Source organism: Phyllostomus discolor, chromosome 9 (assembly GCF_004126475.2).
Source record: "Phyllostomus discolor isolate MPI-MPIP mPhyDis1 chromosome 9, mPhyDis1.pri.v3, whole genome shotgun sequence".
NCBI lineage: Eukaryota > Metazoa > Chordata > Mammalia > Chiroptera > Phyllostomidae > Phyllostomus > Phyllostomus discolor.
The window spans coordinates 66,721,970-66,743,608 of NC_040911.2; the positions used below are offsets into that span (position 1 = coordinate 66,721,970).

Consider the following 21,639-nt stretch of genomic DNA (forward strand, 5'->3'; position numbering starts at 1 on the left):
GGGGTAGAAGTAAGTGGGATAAATGGTAATAGAAAAACATACAATGAAAACATTTTTAAATAAAAAATTAAACGAAATTTAAAAAAACATAATGAAGACCATATATGACATGGCCTTTGGATGTCATACATGTTCCTCTTTCACCACTCTTATTTACATAGCACTGGAAGTCCTAGCCACAGCAATCAGACAAGAAGAAAAAATAAACGCCTTCCAAATTGGAAAGAAGTAAAGTTGTCATTATTTGTAGATGACATGATTCATACTGTAATAGAAAACCCCAAGCCCTGGCTGGCGTAGCTCAGTGGATTGAGCGCGGGCTACGAACCAAAGTGTCGCAGGTTTGATTCCCAGTCAGGGTACATGCCTGGGTTGCAGGCTATGACCCCCAGCAACCGCACATTGATGTCTCTCTCTCTCTCTCTCTTTCTCCCATCCTTCCCTCTCTAAAAATAAATGAATAAAATCTTTAAAAAAAAAGAAAAAAAGAAAACCCCAAAGACTTGAAAAAACTACTAGAACTGATATATGGATTTAGTAAAGTAGCAGGATACAAAATAAATATCCAAAAATCAGTTGCATTCTTATACACCAATAATGAACTATCAAAAGGGAAACCAAGAAAACAAACCCATTTACAATTGCATTGAAAAGAATAAAACACCTATGAATAAATTTAACCAAGGAGGTAAAAGAGCTGTACTTGGAAAATTATAAGACACTGAAGAAACTGAAGAAGATACAAATAAGTAGAAGCATATATCATGTTCATGGATAGAACAATTTAATAGAATTAAAATATCCATACTACCCAGAGCAATCTATAGATTCAACATAATTCCTATCAAGATATCAATGGCATATTTCACAGAACTGGAACATATAATCCAAAAATACATCTAGAACCAAAAAAGACCCCAAATAGCAACAGCAATCTTGAGAAGGAAGAACAAGGTTGAAAGAATCATGCAGCCTAATATCAAACTATACCACAAGGCCACAGTTATCAAAACAGCATGGTATAGGCATAACCAGACATATATAGAAATCAATGGAACAGAATGAAAGCCCAGAAATAATCTCACCCCTTTATGGTTAAGTAATACTTTATAAAGGAGGCAAGAACATACAATGGCTTACAGACAGTCTATTCAATAAATAGTGTTGTGAAATAAGACAGATAATGTGCCAAAAAAATAGACTACACTTCTTACACCATATACAAAAACAAACTCAAAATGGACTAAAGGCTTAAATGTGAGACTCAAAACCATAAAAATCCTAAAGGTGAAGGAAAAATACCATATAATCTTGCCTATAAGTGGAACCTAACCAACAAAACAAACAAACAAGCAAAATATAACCAGAGACATTGAAATTAAGAACAAACTGACAGTAACCAGAGGGGAAGTGGGAAGAGATAACAGGGGGAAAAGGGGGGAGGGTTTTCAGGAACATCTATAAAGGACACATGGACAAAACCAAAGTGGGGAAGGATCAAGGGTAGGAAATGGGGATAGCTATGGTAGGGAAGATGGGGGGGGGGGAATGGAGACAACTGTACTTAAACAACAATAAAAAATATTTTGAAAAAATGTATATTAAAAAATAAAATTAAAACAAAGGAAAAAGGGAAATCTTGATAGTAAATCTCAGACATTGCTCATGGCAATATTTTTTTCTAATATGTCTCCTCAGGCAAGGGAAACAAAAGAAAAAAAGCAAATGGGGCTATATTAAACTAAAAAGTTTGTGTACAGCAAAGGAAACCATCAACAAAATGCAAAGACAACCCACTGAATAGGAGAACATACTCGCCAATGATACATCTGATAAGGGAGGGGTTAATATCCAAAATTCATAAAGAATTTATACAACTCAACACCAAAATTAAAACAATCTAAATAAAGAATGGGTAAAGGATCTGAATAGACACTTCTCCAAACAAGATATACAGAAGGCCAACAAACATATGAAAAGGTGCTCAACATCACTAATTACCACACAAATGCAAATTACAACTACAATGAGACAGCACCTCACACCTGTCAGAATGGCTATAATCATTAATTCAACAAAGAAATTTGGCAAGGAGGTGGAGAAAAGGGAACCCTCATGCACTGTTGGTGGGAATGCAGACTTGTGCAGCCACTATTGAAAACAGTATGGAGTTTCTTCAGAAAATTAAAAATGGAACTGCCTTATGACCCAGTGATCCTACTTCTGGGAATATACCCAAGGAAACCTGAAACACTAATTTGAAAGAACAGCTGTACCCCTATGTTCACTGCTGCATTATTTACAATAACCAAGATTTGGAAGCAGCCCAGGTGCCCATCAATAGATGAGTAGATAAAAATGCTGTGGAGACAACTGTACTTGAAGAATGATAAAAAATGGAACAATTACTTTGAAAAATAGCAGTTACCAATTAAATATCTCCTTTATCTTTGAAAAACACTGTGTCTCTATCAGAATAATCAATCGTAAAAAGTATGAGACAAAGAAAAAGGCCGTGGTACATTTACACAATGGAATACTACTCGGACAATAAAAAAAAAGAGGAGGAGGAAATCTTACCTTCTACAAGAGCATGGATGAACCTATACATTATTATCTTGAGTGAAATAAACCAGTCAGAGAAAAACAAATACCATATAATTTTACTTAAATATGGAATCTAATGAACAAAATAAATGAGCAAACAAAATTAAAACAGACTGGTAGATACAGAAAACAGATTGACAGCTGTCAGAGGGCAATGGGGTGGACGAGCTGGGTAAAAAGGTGAAAGGATTAAGAAAAAACTCAGAGACACAGACTACAACATGGTGATTACAAGAGGGAAAGGGGTGTGGGGGAGGTAGAAGACGTTATGGGGGGATAGATGATGATGAAAGAAGACTTACATTGGGACAGATGGAAGATGGCGGCTTTACTCTAGGAAGCATGTTCCTCAGCTTCTGTGAAGAGGAGGGAAACTCGAGGATTGGTGGAGAAACAGAGCAAGTGGACTAGGTTACCGAATCACTTTTAAAAGCAGGACATCAAAAATTATTGCGATCATTGAAAACCCATATGGTAAGGAGATTGCTTCAAGACAAAAGGGACCCAGGGATCAGCTCGGGGTCTAGGGGTGTGCAGTCCCCAGACCCAGTGCTCCTGGGTCTGCCCCAGGGCTCCCAGGAGAGGGGAGTTGCTGCTCCCTCCCCCGAATACGGGGGTTGAGCAACTGCAGGGGAGAATGCGTTGCTTGAAGGAACAGATTGGCCAGTTGGACTGGGAAAAAATCACTCAGGAACTATGAACACCCACCCAGAGACCTGGGAGAAGTGAGGGCCTCCAGCCAGCACGACCAGGGGTGACCGGAAAATGCGCCCGCATCCCTAGCCCGGTGGGAGTGCAGATCGGTGGAAAACCCTGACCCAGGAAGGGCTCAGCTCACGCCCCATCGGGAATCCTGACCACGTGCTGTGAACCTGGAAGAGTCCCAGTGCTTAGGGCGATCCTAGAGCCCAAATCTCAAAAGTTTGGTGGAGGGGCACGCCATTTTATGACTCGCAGGGGGAGCGCGGTAAATCCCAAAACGTCGCAGTGCCTCCTGAGATCATGGAGCTGGAATCCTGCAGGGACCCCGGAGTCCAGAAGAATGTGGCAGTGAGCTCCAGAGAGCCAGTGTGCTTGGGAGCGCCCACAGTACCTGAGAGACTTGCTGAGATCTGGCTGGGAAGAGAGATAGCATTTCAAAGGTCCCTCAGCCAGCTGAAGCCAAGATCAGAAAAACTGGTCTGACCAGTTAGAAACCAACAAGAGGTTTTTTTTTTTATTTTGTTTTGTTTGGTTTGGTTTGGTTTTTGTGGCTGTTGGTTGATTGATTTTATCTTGTGTTTTAAATGACATTTTATTTTTCAATTCTTATTATTTTTATATCTCACAATCCCTTATGTTTCTCCTCCATTCATCCTAATATTATTCTTTCCACTCCAAATTTATCTCTCCTGCACTCCATCTTCTGCTTTTCTTTCCTTTTTTTCTAATCTTGCAAGTTACTGCAAATTTGTATTATCTTTTTCTCACTTTTCTGACATTTTTAATTTTAATAATATTTTGGTATTCCTTTTCTTTCTGTATAATCTTTGCTTGGCTGGTTATACTGTCATTTGATAGGTTCCCCCTAGTATCTCAGTCACAGTGTGTTGATAATTTATTATCCTTCACCTGTGTTCCATTAATACACCTCTCAAGGTTCTATACTCTTTATTCTTGTTATCTACATATCATCGATTCTGCAACAAGACTGTTGCTTTACTATTACTGTAAATAAGACCTAGTTCATACAATTGTAAATACTACTCAACACCCCTACCTGATCTCAGCCCACTTTGCAATTTCCTGAACTATACTATTGTGGGGGTTGTCTCTATTCTTTTACACACTACTCCTATTACTAATCTTTATTCCAACTCTACCTTAGAATCTGACTTCCCACAGCCTCACAGCTTGCTAGAGCCAACTAGAATCATTTCGTCCCCAGTAAGAGACTAACCCTCCTGTCATCCTTTCTAAAATGTGGATAGTGGGTGGAGGATCACAGTTAACACTATACGTAACCAAAGGATCTCCCATCTCTTCTCTACTGGCTGCTAATGTAAATATAATAGTATACTGTCTTGCTGTCTTAAACCATTTTGCCTTACTCCTCCAACGGATCACAAAAGAAGAGTAGGAGGAAGATGTGAACACCAGGATACACGAAGGAGATTGCACCACTGAATCTCACAAGTATTCTACCACAGTTCACACCATAATTACAGAGAAGAAGAACAGATCAATCTAAGAAACAAGAAAAAACAAGAAGAAACCCACAAACAATGAGAAAACAAAGAAACAACCCGAATTCAAGGGAAATGAGGAAGCCTCAGGAAAAATGCTAAATGAAATAGAGGCAACTCAAATATCAGATAGTGAGTTCAAAACAATGATTATCAGGAAGTCCAATGAACTCACAATGAGCTATCAGAAATTAGAGGGAAACTACATCAATCTCACTGCAAACTATATAAACACGAAAAGGAAATAGAAACTCTCAAAAAAGGTCAAGAGGAAATGAAGAATATAATTTCTGAACTGAAGAACACAGTAGAAGGAATGAAAAGCAGGACCAATGAAGCAGAAGATCAGATTAGCGAGCTAGAGGACAAAGTAGAAAAGGACATCCAAAAAGAGCAAGAAAAGGAAAAGAGGATCAGAAAGAATGAAGAGGGATTAAGAGAAATGCAAGACAATATGAAACATAATAATATCCGTATAATAGGGATACCAGAAGGAGAAGAAGAAGAGCAAGGGATCGAAAACCTGGTTGAAAAAGTAATGAAGGAGAACTTCCTTAATTTGATGAGAGAAAAAGTCACAAAAATCCAGGAAACACAGAGAGTCCCAATCAAGAGGAACCCAAGGAGGCCCACTTCAAGACACATCATAATTAAAATGGCAACATTTCAAGACAAAGAGAGAATCTTAAAGGCAGCAAGGGAGAAACAGGAAGTAACATACAAGGGAGCCCCAATAAGGCTAACAGCTGACTTCTCAATAGAAACACTTCAAGCCAGAAGAGAATGGCAAGAAATACTCCAGGTAATGAGAACCCCAGATCTGCAACCAAGGCTGCTATATCTAAGAAGGCGCTCAGTCAAGATAGAAGGCCAAACAAGAAGCTTCCCAGACAAAAGAAGTCTAAAAGAATACACCTCCACCAAACCAGCTCTGCAAGAGATTCTAAAGGGACTGCTTTAAGGAAGGGAAGGAAAAGAGACAGAGAGAGAGAGAGGAACACACGTACATAAAAGACAATGAATAAGTACCTATCAATAATAACCTTAAACGTAAACGGATTAAATGCTCCAATCAAAAGACGCAGAATAGCTGAATGGATAAGAAAAAATGACCCACATATCTGCTGTCTACAAGAGACCCACGTCAGGATAAAAGACCTACACAGGCTGAAAGTGAAGAAATGGAAACACATCTTCCAAGCAAATGGACAGGAAAAAAAAAAAAGCCGGGATAGCAATACTCATATCAGACAAAATAGACTTCAAAAAAAGGTCCATAAAGAGAGACCCAGAAGGTCATTTCATAATACAAAAGGGAAGAATCCATCAAGAAGATAAATATTGTAAATATATATGCACCCAACACAGGAGCACCCAAATACATAAAGAAAATCTTAGAGGACTTCAAGAAAGATGGACAGCAACACAATTATAGTGGGAGATTTTAACACCCCACTTTCAAAAATGGACAGATCTTCTAAACAAAATATCAACAAAGATATTGTGGCATTGAATAATACCCTTGATGAAATGGACTTTACTGCTATATACAGAGCCCTCCAACCAAAAGAAGCTAAATATACATTCTTTTCAAATGTACACGGAACATTTTCAAAGATAGACCACATGATAGGACACAAACCGAGCCTCAAGAATTTCAAGAAAATTGAAATCATACCTGTGGTCTGAGTATTATCTCAGACCACAAGGGACTGAAGCTAGAAACCAACCACAAGGAAAAAAACACAAAACACTCAAAATCATGGAGACTAAATAGCATGCTATTAAACAATGAATGGGTCAAGAATGATATTAGGGAAGAAATCAAAAGGATTCTGGAAACAAATGAAAATGAACTCACAACAACCCAAAACTTATGGGACACAGCCAAGGCAGGCCCAAGAGGGAAGTTCATAGCGATGCAGGCCCACCTAAAAAAGTTAGAAACATTCCAAACAAAACAACCTAATCCTACGTCTACAAGAACTCGAGGAACAACAACAAACACAGCCCAGGGCAAGCAGAAGGAAGGAAATAACTAAGATCAGAGCAGAATTAAATGACATAGAGACTAAAAGCACAATTCTAAAGATCAATGAATCCAAAAGCTGGTTCTTTGAAAAGATAAACAAAATCGACAAGCCTTTAAGCAGACTCATCAAGAAAAAAAGATAGAAGACCCAAATAAGCACAATCAGAAATGAAAGAGGAGACATTACAACAGATACCACAGAAATACAAAGGATTGTAAGAAATTACTACAAACAACTGTATGCTGAGAAATTTGAAAACCTAGGTGAAATGGACAAATTTCTAGAAAAATGTAATCTCCAAAACTCAATGAAAAAGAAGCAGAAAGCCTGAACAGACCAATAACAACAAAAGAAATTGAAGCAGTAATCAAAAAACTCCCAACACACAAAAGCCCTGGACCAGATGGTTTCACAGGAGAATTCTACAAAGCATTTAAGGAAGAGCTAACCCCTATCCTTCACAGACTATTCCAAAAAATCCAAAAAGATGGGAGACTCCCAAACTCTTTTTATGAGGCCAACATCATCCTAATTCCAAAACCAGATAAAGACACAACAAAGAAAGAAAACTTCAGGCCAATATCACTGATGAACATTGAGGCTGAAATCCTCAACAAAATACTGGCAAACTGCATCCAACAATACATTAAAAAGATCATACACCATGACCAAGTGGGATTCATTCCAGGGATGCAAGGATGGTTCAATATTTGCAAATCAGTAAATGTAATACATCAAATAAACAAAAGCAAAGAAAAAAACCACATGATCACATATATCAATTGATGCAGAAAAGATATTTGATAAGGTACAGCACCCATTCATGATAAAAACACTCGACAAAATGGGAATAGAGGGAGCATTCCTCAACATAATAAAGGCCATATATGAGCGACCTACAGCCAACATCATACTCAATGGGCAAAAATTAAAATCTTTTCCACTAAGATCAGGAACAAGACAAGGCTGTCCACTTTCACCACTTCTATTCAATATAGTACTGGAAGTTTTAGCCACAGCAATCAGACAAGAAAAAGAAATAAAAGGAATCCAAATCAGAAAGGAGGAAACAAAACTGTCACTGTTTGCAGATGACATGATAGTATACATAGAAAATCCTATAGACTCCACCAAAAAACTGCTTGACCTAATAAATGAATTTGGCAAAACAGCGGGATACAAAGTCAATATCCAGAAATCAAAGGCATTTCTGTACACCAACAATGAAACAGCAGAAACAGAGATCAAGGAAAAAATCCCATTTGAAATAGCAAAAAGAAAAATAAAATATCTAGGAATAAACGTAACCAAAGAGGTAAAAGACCTGTATTCAGAAAACTACTTAACACTCAGGAAAGAAATCAAGGAAGACACAAACAAATGGAAACATATACCGTGTTCATGGATTGGAAGAATTAATATCATCAAAATGTCCATACTACCAAAAGCAATTTACACATTCAATGCAATTCCTATTAAAGTGCCAATGGCATATTTCACAGACATAGAGCAAACACTTCAAAAATTTATATGGAATCATAAACGACCCCAAATAGCTGCTGCAATTTTGAGAAAGAAGAATAAAGTAGGAGGGATCACAATACCCAACACTAAACTATACTATAAGGCCACTGAAATCAAAACAGCCTGGTACTGTGGCATTAAAAATAGGCACATAGACCAATGGAACAGAACAGAGAGCCCAGAAATAAACACAAGTCTCTATGGTCAATTAATATTTGACAAAGGAGGCAGCAACATAAAATGGAGTAAAAATAGCCTCTTCAACAAATGGTGTTGGGAGAACTGGACAGCCACGTGCAAAAAAATTAAACTCCAGCACCATTTTACACCATATACAAAAATAAATTCAAGGTGGATAAAAGACTTAAATATAAACTGTGACACCATTAAAGTCCTAGAGGAGAACGTAGGTAGGAAAATCTCAGATATTTCACGCAGAAACTTTTTTACTGACTTGTCCCCTAGAGCAAGGGACATAAAGGAAAGAATAAACAAATGGGACCTCATCAAAATTAAAAGCTTCTGCACAGCTAAAGAAAACAGTATCAAAATTAAAAGAGAACCAAAACTGTATAGGAAAACATATTTGCCAAGGATACCTCAGACAAGGGTTTAATCTCCAAAATATATAAAGAACTTACATGACTGCACTCTAAGAAGACAAGGAATCCAATTAAAAAGTGAGCAAAGGACTTGAACAGACACTTCTCCAAGGAGCACATACAGAAAATCCAAAGACACATGAAATGATGTTCAATATCGCTAGCTACCAGAGAGATGCATATTAAAACCACAATGAGATACCACTTCACACCAGTCAGAATGGCCATCATAAACAAAGCAACAAACAACAAGTGTTGGAGAGGTTGTGGAGAAAAGGGATCCCTAGTGCACTGTTGGTGGGACTGCAGACTGGTACAACCACTGTGGAAAGCAGTATGGAACTTCCTCAGAAAACTAAAAATGGATCTGCCTTTTGACCCTGTGATTCCACTGCTGGGACTCTATCCTAAGAATACTAAAACACCAATCCAAAAGAACCTATGCATCCCAATGTTCACAGCAGCACAACTTACAATAGCTAGATGCTGGAAGCAACCAAGATGCCCATCAGTAAATGAATGGATCAAAACACTATGGTACATTTACACGATGGAATTCTATGCAGCAGAAAGAAAGAAGGAGCTCCTACCCTTTGCAACAGCTTGGATGGAGCTGGAAATCATTATGCTAAGCAAAACAAGCCAGGCAGTGAAAGACAAATACCATATGATCTCACCTTTAACAGGAACCTAAACAACAAAACACAGAAACAAGCAAAATATAACCAAAGACACTGAAATAGAGGACAGACTGACAGTGCCCACAGGGGAGAGTAGAGGGAATTTCAGGGGACATTGGGAAGGGTTCATGGGAACAAACTTAAAGGACACATGGTCAAAAACTAAGGGGAGGTGGGTAATGGGAGGGAAGTGGGGAGGGGTGGGAGGGGCGGCTGGATTGGATTGGGAGTAAAAAGGAGAAGACTGTACTTGAACAATGATTAAAATAAAAAAAATATTTAAAAAAAAGATCTTAGAGCAAGGCCAGCATATATAGTCACAGAATCAATAAATATAACAATTATAATTATTTCCCCTATTTCCTTAGCCTTTTACAAGAGGTATGAATTGATTTTTAAATTTTATAAAATAAATGTTTTGTTCGAATATAAAAAAAAAGAAGACTTACTTTGTAGGGTGAACACACATTATAATATACAGATTATGTATTATAAACTATACACTTGAAACCTATATAATTTTATCAAGAAATGTCACCTCAATAGATTCAATAAAAACTTTAATAACAAAAATAAATGATTTTAAAAGAACAGAGACAACAATAAAGACAATGGGGAAATCTGAAGTCTCCAGCACCTCTAGCTATAACAACTTGTTAAAGCCCAACTCTAATCAAATTAACATAAATCCCCACATTACAGGTCTACCTAATCCATGCCCTGATAAGCATGGCTGGTTTTCAACAAAAATTTACAAGGTGTGCAGAAAAGTGTAAACAAGGTGTGCAGATCTGGGTTGCTCAAACCTTACATATGCCCAAGGAAGGTCCATTTTCATTACTGACTTTAGTTAGCTCCTCAAAACTGAGCTCTTGAAATCTTCTGAATGATAAGGTTGTTTCTACATTGCTGAGGCCTTCCATTATGCTCTAAGTCTGTCCATATTGTTTATATTAACAATGTGGTTTGTAGGGAACATTTGCTCTCCTTAAGGAGGCCTGGAGCTTTAATTACTGAGGTCAGTCACGCACATACTGTATGCCTACTGAACTGACCTCCAATAAAAATCCTGTACACTCAGGATTCAGAAATCCACCCTGATTGGCAGCACTTTGTACTTATTGCTACACATTATTGCTGGGGGATATTAAGCACCTGGGGGACGCTAAGAAGCTGGTAGCTGATTTCCTCCAGACTTCAGCCCATGTGCTAGTTGCCTTTCCTAATTTTACTCCATATATTTCACTGTAATAAACCTAACCATAAGCATCACAACTTCTGAGTCCTGTGAGTCCTTCTAGCAAGTCAAAAAGACTGATGGTGGTTATGGAAAACCCAACACAGAAGTGAGAGGCATCAGAAGTGAGATTTGCTAGAATGACTCTGACCGCTGATTAGGCAAAAAGCACTGTTCAAGAAAAAGATGAAGGAGCAGGGAGGACAAATCTTTATCTGATGGCTAATGAATCATCCATGATATAGACAGCTGCACTGTGCCCACTGCTGGAGGTAAGTTACCAACTGAATTCAGATATAATGGATCTAACTCTCAAAAAGTTGGCTCACTAGATATATAAAGGATGTAAAATAATAGGAAACAGGCTATGTGGGCAATATCTTGGCTATTGTTAGTCATGTTAACTAAAATGAAAGCAAGGGACAGTGTTGGGACAGATTTTGGCACTGCACCAACCTCAGATTTTGGGCAATGCAAGCAAACTATGGCCACTGCTAGTATAATGGCCACCACCAAATGAAAAATTGTTGTGACACCACTAATAGCACCTTCATGACCTTTGGTCATAAAGAGGGCAGTCCAGATAGCAAGGGGTGGGGGGCAAAACCAAGAAACTATTGCAACTAAGACCAGGGAGGCCCATACAGTGAAGGAGCTACCACATTCTGTGGGTTGATACTGCCAGCTTCCTGAAGACCTTACTAAAATCAGTGGTGAGCAGGCTAGCTGATTATGAATACTGCAAAATAAAGGAATATGTTTAGGTTGACACTGAATCCACAGCTTACTAGTGAATAATCTCAGATGGTTTGACATGATGCAAACATAGTGGCCTGCTTCTAAGGCGGCAGCCAGCGTGGTAGACTGCACACAGGCCTCTACAAAGTTAGCTAACACCATGAAAGAGAATTACCTTGCCCTTCCTCTAAATTCCAAATAGAACACCCCAGATTCAAGTGGCTGATCTGTCATATATGCAAGCCATTCTGGACTGGCTTTATGATGACTGAGATGTACATCTACTTGATGTGTGCCTTACCACAGTCATGAAAAATGCTGTGATTTACATGGGTTCCATGTAATCTCACTGATGAAAAATCAGGGAATAGTTTAAGAAGCCATATCAGATTTGTTGTCTCAGCTTCCCCTTAAGGGTCGTAAAGATCATAAAAAAATCAATGATTCACAAGAGAATGTGGAATGATGAGAGGGATGGCCAAGGGACTCTCCCAACAGGATGAACATCTTTAAAATGTTATTAAGGACTAGGTGAATAAACTGAACATTGATGGGTCAACACAAAAGTCTTAATATAAAACAATTGAAGGTTGAGCCAACTAATGAAAGCCTCCACTGGTCCTTTAACACTGAAGGGATCTAAATGAATCTGCTCTATTTATTACAGTTTAGAGGAATTTGAAGTGCCAGAAGGCAAAGATGACAACAAGAAGTCTGACCAATCACTGGGTGTCACTGGGTGTGATATTGTGACTGATTAATCAGGATGTGATATTGTGACTGATTAATCAGGATAAGAACTGATGAAGGAGCCAGTCGCTTGACCTTATCCCTGGCTGGGGACCCAAGATCAAATGCTCATATGTAGGTAAAATGGCCAGGGAATAAAGTAAAAACTTTTCTGGGGCACCTTGAAGTGGAAGCCCAATGGTCTGTGATTCCAAACCCTGCTGGTGAGGCCCTGAAAGGGGCAACAATCAGACTGGGAGGCTATGGGGATGCAGCTGTTGATGGTATGAGGATAGATGTTTGGATGAGAATTGGAATGTGTTGACAGACTTTATGTGAACTGACTGTGTCTCCTTTACCTGAATGTATTGATGGGATGGTTATTATGTCTGACTCAGGAACACATTCCCTACCTCATATTGTTAATCTGAAACAACAAAGAATTCCTGGTGGACAAAAAGAAATGACTACCTTAATTAATGACATGTTAGGTAGGAATATCAACAAATGCTCTGTAAAACAGTCCTGAGTGACCTGTGAAAAAGACATGTGGCTCATGGGAGACTAACAGTAAATTATCAAGGTTTGAATAAAGTAGTACCACCCAAACATCAGCAGTCCCTGATATGATTTTGACAGTGCAAAAAATACAAATTACAGGAGACTGGTATTCAGTGATCAATCTAGCAATGCATTTTTCTCAATTCCTACTTCAAAAGAGTCCAGTGTGGTTTGTCTACAGATGAAAAGAATTCCAATTTACATTTACATGTTACCAGAATCATCTGAATTTGCCAGCTTACTGTTATGATCTGGTTAGGGAGGATTTATATGTAATGAAGATCCTGAGTGTGATAATATTCTACATTGATGATATCATAATAGAAACTGAGGAGCAAACTAGGACTGAATTAAATGCACATGAGCAACATAGGCTGGTGGATAAACCCAACAAACATTCATGAACCCAAACAAATAGTGAAAGTCTTAGGACTAACTTGTGCAGGAGCACAGTGCCTGATCTGATAGCTCAGATTTGAAGAACAAATACACCATTATCTGAAAATATTGCTAGTTCCTAACCATAAAACTACCCAAAAGAGGGTCATATTTGAATGTGAGCCTGAAAACATCAGGCTATATCTGAACTGCAAAAAGAAGTGGCTCACTCAAGGCCTTTGAGCCCCCAGGCTTCACACCCAGATATATGGTTTTACTCTTACACAGGTTGGAGCTCATGACAAAAGCCCGTAAGTGCCACCAAGCAGCAATCACTAAAATTTTGGAGAAAAATATTTCTAGACATGATGACATGTTACATGCCATTTGAGAAACAATTATTGGCTTGCCATCAGCTATTAACCAAAATTTTTCCTAAGGTGAAGGACATAAAATAATCTTGATATCTAGTGATTCCCTGAGACCCTACCCAATTCTACTTGCAGGCCCACCAAAACTGTTTCCAGTGGCTTCTCTTAACACATGCTTCTGACTTTCCTAAATTCTCTTAAAGATTCACAAACCTAAAACAAACAGCACCTGACCTTGGTATACCCTGTACCTCTTGCTAAGAGCCCTAAGTCCCACAATAGTAACAACTGGCCTCAGTTTGCAGCATAGCCTCTCGAAGGAACCTCCAAGATAGGCACAAGTGGCAACCCTCTGGAGACCACTTTGTAGCTCATACCAAGCGGCCCTGGGCAAGGCACAGGCAGCAGCAGACCTTGGCCTGCACCAGAGCCCCTCTTTAGAAGTCCCAAAAACAACAACCCCAGTGACCAGTTTCATACTACACCAGAATACCACTCAACAACCTCCACAAACAACACACCTAAAGGGCAAACACAACAGGCACCAGGGCCTTATTTTTTAAAGTATTTTTTATTGATTATGCTATTACAGTTTTTCCCAATTTCTCCCCCTTTATTCCCCTTCCACCCTGCCCCCACAATCCTCCAGCATTCCCCACCCTTAGTTCATGTCCATGGGTTGTATATATAAGTTCTTTGAGTCCTCTGTTTCCTTTACCATTTTTTTCTTTCTCCCCATCTATTTTATACCTAGTAATTATGCTTCTTCTTCCCTGTACCTTTTCCCCCTTATTCCTCTCTTCCCCTCCTCACTGAAATCCCTCTGTGTGATATCCATTTCTCTGATACTGTTCCTGTTCTGGTTGTTTGCTTAGTTTTTGTTTTTGTTGTTTGTCTTTTCTTTTAGGCTTATTTGCTGATAGTTGTGAGTTTGTTGTCATTTTAATGTTCCTACTTTTTATCTTCTTTTTCTTAGATAAGTCCCTTTAACATTTCATATAATAATTGCTTGGTGATGACAAATTCCTTTAACTTGACCTTATCTGGGAAGCACAGTATCTGCCCTTCCATTTTAAATGAAAGCTTTGCTGGATAGAGTAATCTTGGATGTATGCCCTTGCCTTTCATGACTTTGAATACTTCCTTCCAGCCCCATTTTGCCTGAAAGGTTTCTTTTGAGAAATCAGCTGGTAGTCTTATGGGAACTCCTTTGTAGGTAATTGTCTCATTTTCTCTTGCTGCTTTTAAGATTCCCTCCTTATCTTTAATCTTGGGTAACTCAATGATGATGTGCCTTGGTGTGTTCCTCTTTGGGTCCAACGTCTTTGGGACTCTCTGGGCTTCCTGGACTTCCTGGAAGTCTATTTCCTTTGCCAGATTGGGGAAGTTCTCCTTCATTACTTGTTCAAATAAGTTTTCAATTTCTGGCTGTTGTTCTTCTCCTTCTGGCACCCATGTAATTCAGATATTGGAAAGTTTCAGGTTGTCCCAGAGGTTTGTAAAAGTCTCTTCACTTTTTTGAATTCTCGTTTCTTCATTTTGTTCTGGATGGTTATTTTTTCCTTTTGTTCCAAATCATTGCTTTGAGTCCTGGTTTCCTTCCTGTCACTGCTGGTTCCCTGAATATTTTGCTTTATTTCACTTTGGGTATCCTTCATTTGTTTTTTCATTTTTCGATCAAGCTCAATCATATCTGTGAGCATTTTGATCACCAGAGCTTTAAATTCTCCATCAGATAGGTTGGTGATCTCCTCCTCGCTTAGTTCTCTTTCTGAGGCTTTGCTCTGTTCTTTCATTTGGGCCATATTTCTTTGTCTTGGCACAGCTGATAGGTTGTAAGGGGACAAGGCCTTAGGTATTTACCCAGGCAGGGTAACCCTCTTTGCTGCACTGCAGTGCTGCCTGTGGGGGAGGGGCCAGAGAGGGAACAGTGTGGCTTGCCTGCTCATCTCCAGCCCACTTTTCAAGAACTCTCATGTGAGGCTGGGAGTTTCTCCCACTTAGGCAACCCCAGCCATAGCCCACAGTCAGCTCTGAGTGTCAGTTTTCCCCTTCTGTCAGCCACTCCTGCATAGCCTGCTGAGCCTGCAGCCAGCCCCACCCATCTGCTGCTTTGCTGTGGTTTTTCCGAATTGGTCAGTGTGGTCCACCGCCTTACAGGTCTGATTGTTCTGGTTGATTTTTTTTTTCTTTAATTCCTTGGCTGTTGGTGTTCCATGCAGTTTGATTTTCTGGTACTTTTGGTTGTTTATTGATTTTAGATTGCTTGTTATCCTCCTTTTGGTTGTGTGAGGAAGCGAAGGGTTTCTACCTATACCTCCATCTTGTCCAGAACTCTCCCAGAGCCTTATTAATGTAAATCCTGATCCATAGGATCAACCCATGTACAACTCCTCCAAGGTAGCATAGCCAGTCCTCACAACAAATCAGCCTAAACGTTAATCCCTCCTACTGATGTGCCAATAGCAATCAAGGCTCAACTACAACTGGAGGGTACACACAACCTACACAAGGGACACACCTAGGGAATCCAGCTCAAGTGACTAAGGAGACTGCACCACTGGGTTCCACAGGGCACCTACTACATAGCAGCTCTACCTAGTGCATAAAAATACACACAAGGAGGCAGCCAAAATGCAGAGACAAAGAAACATGTCCCAAATAAAAAAAGAGAACAAAACTCCAGGAAAAGAACTAAACAAAATGCAGACAAGCAATCTACTAAATGCAGAGTTCAAAACTGCTTATAAGAATGCTCAACAGACTTAGGGGAATAGTAGGTGAACTTAGTGAAACTTCAACAAAGAGGTAGGAAATATAAAAATGGATTAAGGAAACATAAAAGATCCAGTCAAAAAATGAAGTATACACTAACTGAAATAAAGAGTACATTATAGGGAACCAACAGTAGAACAGATGAATAAGAAGATCAAGTCAATGATGTAGAAGGTAAGGGAAAAAAACACCCAATAAAAAAGTGAAAAGAAAAAATTCGCCCCCCACAACCAAAACTCGGACAGTTTAAGGAGACCCTGAGACAACTTCAAGTACACCACATTTGCATCATGGGAATTACAGAATAAGAGAGAACCCAAGATGGCTGTGGAATAGCTGGAAGCTCCACCCACTTGCTCCTAGACCCAGACAGGTCTTGCAGCTAAACCACAGAGCAATCAACTCAAAAATCTAGTGGAGAGTGAGTGAGAGCATGTGCGAGTGAGTGTGTATGCACAAGATAGTACAGAAAGTGTGCATCAGTGGACAAGAGCCTGCCCACCTTCAGAGCACTTGGGAGCAGGCAGCCTTGGCTGTCTTAGCAGTGCAACTGCCACCACCACTGCCCAAACCAGCCCTTCTTGCTGCTCAGATTCAGGGTAGCTGCAGATTTGCTCAGGAACCATGAGCTCTGGAGGCAGAGAGAGATGGCCAGGGAGGTGCTGGCTGGTGCTGGCTGCAGAAACAGTGCAGTGGAAACAGGCCCAATAAGGCTCAGAATCTATGGAGGGAGCAGGGACAGCAGCCTACCACTGTCCTATGTTACAATATCACTGCAGAACTCTTCCCAGTGCCATCCAGGAGAGACCCAGAGAGAAACTTTACCTAAAACTGTTGGAGGTGCTAGCAGGCAGTAGCCAGCTCTGACCAACAGACTCTGTGATTTTGAGGAAAGAGGAGCACATGGAGAACAGGCCTACAGCATGGGGGCCACACAGAAAATGTTTTAAAAGAGGAGCTGAAACTTCCAGTCAAGACGAAGGTATAGGTAGACAGGCTTCACCTCTTCGTACAACCACAATAAGAATCACAACTAACCGCAAAACAAAAAACACCCAGAACTGCCAGAAATTCTAACTGTATGGAAGTTCAACAACCAAGGATTTAAAGAAGCCACATTCATCCAGACAGGTAGGCGGGGCAGAGAAGGGAAGCTGGAGTGGAAAGAACACAGAGCAGTGTGGAAAGGCAACAGTGGAGGTGGAATGGGTGGTCCTACATTCATGTGTGGTAGGTAAAAATCAGGAGGGATACCTCGGGAGTGAGGGATCCCAGCCCCAGGACAGACCACTTGCGGTCTAGGATTCCAGCAGAGGAAAGATAAAGCATCACAACTTCTGGCTACAAAAACCAGTGGGAATTAGGGTGGTGGAAGAAACTGCTGGTTCCTCAGGAGAGTCAGTTTAAAGGGCCCGCACAGTCCTAGAACATACGAAAACCCACCCACTCTGGGAATCATCACCAGGGCAGCAGCTAGAAGGGTGCCAGTTGCATAAAGGAAGTAGGTGATGTAACTAGAAATGGGGCAAGTGCCAGGCAAACCTCCAGAAGCCAGGCAGCAACACTGTCCCCTCTCTGATCACTCCCTCCCAACACAGTGCCACAAAGGGGTGAAGCAAATTGCCCCTCCCTGGCAAATACCTAAGGCTCTGCCCCTTATAACTTAACAGGTGCGCTAAGACAAGGAGTCCAAGCACCAAAACCTAATACACAAAAACAAAGGGAAGCTGCCAAGTTAAGAAGACAAAAAAATATAATCCAAATGAAAGAATTGAATAAAAACCCACAAAAAGAACTAAGCAAAATGGAGATAGCCAACTTATCAGATGCAGAGTTCAAAACAATGGTGATGAAGATGCTCAGAGAAATGACTCAGTACAGCAAAAACATAAGAGAAGAAATGAAGGCTACACTAAGTGAAATAAAGAAAAATCCACAGGGAACCAACAGTGAAGGGAAGGAAGCTAGGATTCAAATCAACGAGTTGGAACATAAAGGATGAATAAACATTCAACCAGAACAGAATGAAGAAACAAGAATTCAAAAAAATAAGGAAAGTACAAAAAGACTCTGAGACATCTCCAAATGTGCCAACATCCAAATCATAGGGATACTAGAAAGAGAAAAGGAAGAGAAAGAAATTGAAAATTTATTTGAAAAAATAATGCAAGAAAACTTCCTTAATTTGGCAAAGGAAATAGAGATACAAATCCAGAAAGTACAGAGAGTCCCAAACAAGCTGAATCCAAAGAGGCCCACACCAAGACACAACATAATTAAAAAGCCAAAGGTTAAAGATAGAGAGAAAATCTTAAAAGCAGCAAGAGAAAGGCAGAGTGTTACCTACAAAGGAGTTCCCATAAGACTACTAACTGATTTCTCAAAAGAAACTTTGCAGGCAAAAAGGGGCTAGAAAGAAGTATTCAAAGTGATGAAAAGCAAGGACCTAAAACCAAGATTACTCTATCCAACAAAGCTATCATTTTAGAGTGGAATGACAGATAAAGTGCTTCCTAGACAACGTAAAGCTAACGTATAGATCATAAAAGAGAATAGAAAGCCCAGAATAAACCCACAACTTTATAGTCAATTAATATTTGACAAAGAAGGCATAGTATAAGGTAGTCTATTCAAGGAATGGTGTCACGAATATTAGATAAAACTAGACCACTTTCTTACACCATACACAAAAATAAACTTAAAATGGATTAAAGACTAAATGTTAGGCTCAAAGCCGTAACAAATTCTAGAAAAAAAACACAGAAAGTAAAATTATGGACATTACTCTTCACAATATTTTTTATATATCTCCTCAAGCAAGGAAAACAAAAGAGAAAATAAACAAATGGGACTACATCAAACTAAAAAAATGTTTGCAAAGCAAGGAAAAGCATCAATAGAATGAAAAGACAATCCACTGAATGGGAGCACACATTCACCTTTACATCTGATAAGGGGTTAATATCCAAAACTTATAATAACTTATAAAAATCAATACCTCAAAATAAACAATCCAATTTTTAAAATGAACAAAGGACCTATATAGACATTTTGTAAAGAGGACATACAGAGGGCCAATAGACATATGCGAAAATGCTCAATATCATTCAATAATCAGAGAAATGCAACTTAAAATCACAATGAGATATTACCTCACACCTGCCAAAAGTGCTATCATCAATAAATCAACAAACAACAAGTGTGGGCAAGGAGGCAGAGAAAAGGAAATCCTCATACACTGTTTGGGGGGGATGCAGATTGGTGCAGCCACTGTGCAAAGCAGGATGTAGTTACCTCAAAAAATTAAAAATAAAACTGCCATATGACTCAGGAATTTCATTTCTAGAAATTTACTAAAGAAACCCAAAACACTAATATGAAAAATATATATGCACCCTTACATTCATCACAACCTTATATTTACAATAGCTAAGATCTGGAAGCAACCCAAGTGTCCAACAGCAGATTAGTGGATAAAAAAGTTGTGGTACATTTACATAAGGGAATACTACTTGGCCATTTGAAAAAAGGAAATCTTACCCTTTGCAACAGCATGGATCAACCTGAAGAGCATTATGGTAAGTGAAATAAGCCATCAGAGAAAGACAAGTACCACACGATTTCACTCATATGTGGAATTTAATGGAAAAAAAGAACATGCAAAACAAAGGCAGACTCATAGATAGAGAGCAGGCTGACAGCTGTTGGGGGTAGCCGGGTGGGGTTGGGGTAGAGGGATTGAGCAAAAAAGAAAAAAAACCTCACAGATGCATCAACAGTGTGGTGATATCCAGGAGGAGAGTGGTAGGGGAGCTAGAGAAGGGAATGGGAGGATAAAAAGTCATGGACAGAGACTCAACTTGAGTTGGTGAACACACAATACACTGTACATATGATATGTTGTAGAAATGTGTGCCAGACACCTATATAGTTTTGTTAACCAGCGTCACCCCAATAAATTCAATAAAAAGGAAAAATCAAAATAAATTTAAAAAATTAAAAGGAATGAAATCTTGCCACCTGCAACAATGTGAATAAACATAGAAGGTACTGTGCTGAGTGAAATAAGCCAGAAAAAGATAAATAAATGCCAGATTTCACTGTTATGTGGAATCTAAAAACAAAATAAACAAGCAGAGCAGAAACAGACTCATAGATATACAGAAAACATTTGACAATTGCCAGATAGGAGGGTCTGGGGGTAATGGGTAAAAAGGTGTAGGAATTAAGAAGTACAAATTGGTAGTTACATAATAGTCTTGGGGATGTAAAATACAGCACATAGAATTTAGTCAATGATATTGTAATGTGTTGCCGCCCTTCAAGGCCAGACAGGTTCATGGTATTCGTGCAGATGGAAAAATGTTCATGGAGCCATTGGGATGGCTGACATGCTGCAAGCTGTGTGTCTATCTGTGTGTCTCATGTCGTGGCCCCTGCTCCCCAGCATGGCACCCATCATGGCACCTGTCCCCCTGCGTGTCTCTCATCATCATCACCCCCAGCAGGGAGTTCTTACCTGTTTAAGTACTAGAGGGGAACAAAGCCAGCAAGATGCCAGAATATTACATAACATGACATAATTCTGCACATGTGAGCCCACTTCATGTTATGGGAACAGTTTATCAGACCCAGTCATTCTCAAGGCTATGAGAACAGCAGTTATCAGGCCCCTCCAAGGCTATGGGAACACTGCTTCCCTTAGCTACCCAGACACCTGGGTAAGGAAGTCCGACTCCTTCCACTTATCCTACATGTAATAACTACACATAATGTTACTACACTTATCAGGGTGATCAATTTGTAGGTCATACAAATGTCAAATCACAGGGTTGTACAGCTGAAACTAATATAATGTACATCCACTGTAACTGAAAAATAAAAAATTATTAAAAAATTAAAAAAAATAAAATTCAGAGAAGCAAAAAAAAAATAAGAAAAATTTAAAAATTATTTTACTTTATTCCTTCTTTTATATGCTTTCTTTCTTTGTGGAGATGCAAGTTTCTGACATACATCATTTTCCTTCTGCTTAAAAAACTTCTTTCAACATTTCTTGCAAGGCAGGTCTTCAAGACCTAGTGATGAATTCCCTCAGCTTTGTTCATCTGAGAAAGTCTTTATTTCTCCTTCACTCGCTTTTGAAGGGCAACTTCACTGAACATAGCATTCTAAATTG

At 39.4% G+C, this 21,639-nt stretch overlaps 1 protein-coding gene across 1 annotated transcript in view; it reads right to left on the bottom strand.

The window, feature by feature from the left end:
• Window positions 1–21,639, bottom strand: part of DTD1 (D-aminoacyl-tRNA deacylase 1) — a 325,980-nt gene that overhangs the window by 162,423 nt on the left and 141,918 nt on the right. The gene's annotated exons all lie outside the window — the stretch shown is intronic.